Below are 3,070 nucleotides of genomic sequence, written 5' to 3' on the forward strand. Positions count from 1 at the left end.
TGTGATTTTCCGCGAACAAGGGAAGGAGGGGGCAGAGAGAGAGAGAGAGAGAGAGAGAGAGAGAGAGAGAGAGAGACACCAAGAGCAGAGATCTCTCATCGGGCGATTAGCCCGCGGACAGAGCGGGCAGTAATGATCGCGATCGCAGTAATGCAGCGTGTATCGCGCGGGTATTTTCGCACGACGATGAGAAACGCTGGCACGTATTTATAGGATTAACTTCATCGCGCGGATACGGATTGCAGTGTCACACGCGTTGCAGGTCTCGGCAGCCAATGAATGAGCCACGGTGCAAGGACACGAGCAGTTGCAACAAATCGAACGTGCCCCAGACTCTCCGCTCTCTTTCTTTCTCTCCCCTCTTCTCCCCCTTAATTACGAATTAAAGCATTCACTGCCGCTTACTCGCCGCGACTCCCGCGCGACGACACGCCGAGTTTACACGCCGAGGGAAAGGGGTGAACGATCGATCGATATATTTCTCTCGATATTTCATCTCGTTGATTAGTTTGAAACAGTAATAACGCTTTTTCGTCTCGCTTGTCTCTGTCAGGGATACGGCATACAGAAGGAGAGATCGCTCGTTTCTCTCTCTCTCTCTCTCACACACACGACAATCACAGAGCAAGGTCTCTGAAAGGATACTTTAGGAGTCTCGTGAAAATGTCTCCGGCCTTCCTCTCTTCTGCCTTTTTCGTTTATTCCAAACAGCAATTTTTTTAAACAACAGTTTTTTTGGCTCCGATAAGCCGATAAGGAGACTGCAAAGTGATACGACTCGATGAGTATTCGTGAAGGCGCTTAGCAGCGTGAGAACTCAGAAGCGTAGATCACCTGTCCTTTATACCTTTCACGTCGATCGAAATGACAGGTATTAATTACCTGTCTTGCGTTACGCGACTTTGCCACATACTCCGGACTGCCACGGACATTTGTCCCGAGTACGTAGCGTTTGTTTCCGCGGCGGCAAGAGTTAGAAGTTCTGTCAGCGGAGAAGAGTGATGACTGTTCGGGCTGTATGAGGCTAATCATTTTTGTATGCCTCGAACAAAAACGATAGAGAGAAAGAGACAGACAAAGACAAAGAGACAGAGACAGAGAGAGAGAGAGAGAGAGAGAGAGAGAGAGAGACAGAGAGAGAGAGAGAAAGGGCAAGAGACGCGTACGCGCTACGTGTACGTTCCAAGATCTCTCTCTCTTTCTCTCTCTCTCTCTCTCTTGCTCTCCCTCTCGTCAAACGCACCGAGAAATACAGAATAATAACACGACATAGCCATGAATTAGGATAATCGACGAGCACCGGAACGACAGTTACAGCGCGTTACAGCGCGTAAATTACAGTGCAACGAAACTAGAAAATCAAAATGAACGCAAAACGCTAATCAAGTAGTAAAATGGGAAACGCTATCAAACACCGATCAAAGGAACGTAATATTTCAACGACCGATTAATTCGACCGTCTATGCCGTCGATTTTAAGGCGGAAAATATATAAAAGCGCGTGAATTACAGTGCGGAAGAACTGGCAAGAAATCAAACTCCAATGGAAAGAAACGTGACGCGTCTCTCAACGATCGAAATCAATTCGGACGACTATGTGGATTTGGAGGTAGACGCGAATTAACGAGAGGGCGACTTTGAGTTTTCCCGTGGAACTGGAGCATCCTCGAAGAGCCCGGTATCCGCGGATGATTCGCGGTTTCCCGACTGACGCGAGAGCCGACGGTCGGCGTTAGTAGCGTAGTATCGAGAGGACCGTGCGACCGTGCGGCCTACGGGCCGCACTCGATCGAGGGACCGGTAAACGGAAGGTGTACACGTCGGCTGGCTAGCTAAGTATGCGACGTGACATGGTTGGCGGTTTGGTATTTAGGAAAGGCCAGCCGACCAATGTCACAACCCGTTTGAAAGGCGCTAGAATCGCTATAAAGCGCAGGTGAACAGGTAAGCCCGCGCGCGATCGTTTCTCCCCATTACCGATCTCTCGGATCAACGACGACAAAGGTTGACGATTGCAACGCGCATGATTGCCCCGCGATCAAGGCCTGCCGCAAATCTCGGTTGCCAATCGAGTTCGAGATCGCAAGGAAACCGTCGTCGTCGTCGTCGTCGTCGTCGTCGTCGTTGTCGTCGGACCGATTGCGACGTCTTTCTCCCGGTGTGAAGACGGCTACACGAGTGTGTGTGTGTGTGTGTGTGTGTGAGAGAGAGAGAGAGAGAGAGAGAGACAGACGAAGGATTAATTTGTTGTTACCGAATGCATCTGTGACAATTCCATCATTCATCGACATCAGCTGTGTCGTCGGATCTCTTCAACGACACAGGATTTATAATCAAGATTAATAGAAAATATATCGAGCTGTCGCAAGGTCATCGTCACTGATTTTTGAACTTTGCGTTTCGATCTCACCATACGCGTCGAAAGGGTTCGTATCGTAGAGTGGTCTATCTATTTCCAGAAATAGATTGGCAGCGGACCCCGTCGAGAACGGTGTATCCGTGAGCAGTGTATCGCTCCTCTCTCTCTCTCTCTCTCTCTCTCTCTCTCTCTCTCTCACTCTTTCACTCTTTCTGAGTGACTATACACGCGAACCTAACTGACCCTACTCACCGTGGTGAAACGAAACCGAACTTCATTTTATTCGCGAAGAGAAAAGAACGCGAGCCCGAAAAGGTGAGACGGGCGGGATTAATCGCTCCGCCGAGCGTCGGACGCGAGAAGGACGACGGAGGATAGCCCTACGAGGTAGAAGGACAGTTAACCGGCGTTTCCCATGAATCTTCTCTTGTTCTCTTTCTCTTTCCCTCTCCTTCTCTCTCTCTCTCTCTCTCTCTCTCTCTCTCTCTCTCTCTCTCTCTCTCTCTCTCTCTCGCTCGCTCAACCCTATCCAGGACTTTACCCCGTCGTCGGCGGCGAGCGGTTCGACCGACAACCGGGTAGTTTTTGGACGGAACCGGTCCAACCGGTTCGCCGGTTTGGTTCCCGAGGAAAAGCCCCCGGGGCCCTCTTCGCAAGCGCGTTGCCTCTGCCTCTGCCTCTGCTTTTGCTCCATCTCACCCGCCGTAGCCCC

At 50.6% G+C, this 3,070-nt stretch overlaps 1 protein-coding gene across 1 annotated transcript in view; it reads right to left on the minus strand.

Annotated features, from left to right (window-relative positions):
- Window positions 1-3,070, minus strand: part of LOC105181574 (protein gustavus) — a 165,431-nt gene that overhangs the window by 118,172 nt on the left and 44,189 nt on the right. The window lies entirely within an intron of this gene.

This window comes from Harpegnathos saltator, unplaced genomic scaffold (assembly GCF_003227715.2).
Source record: "Harpegnathos saltator strain DR-91 unplaced genomic scaffold, Hsal_v8.6 scaffold236, whole genome shotgun sequence".
Taxonomy (NCBI): Eukaryota; Metazoa; Arthropoda; class Insecta; order Hymenoptera; family Formicidae; genus Harpegnathos; species Harpegnathos saltator.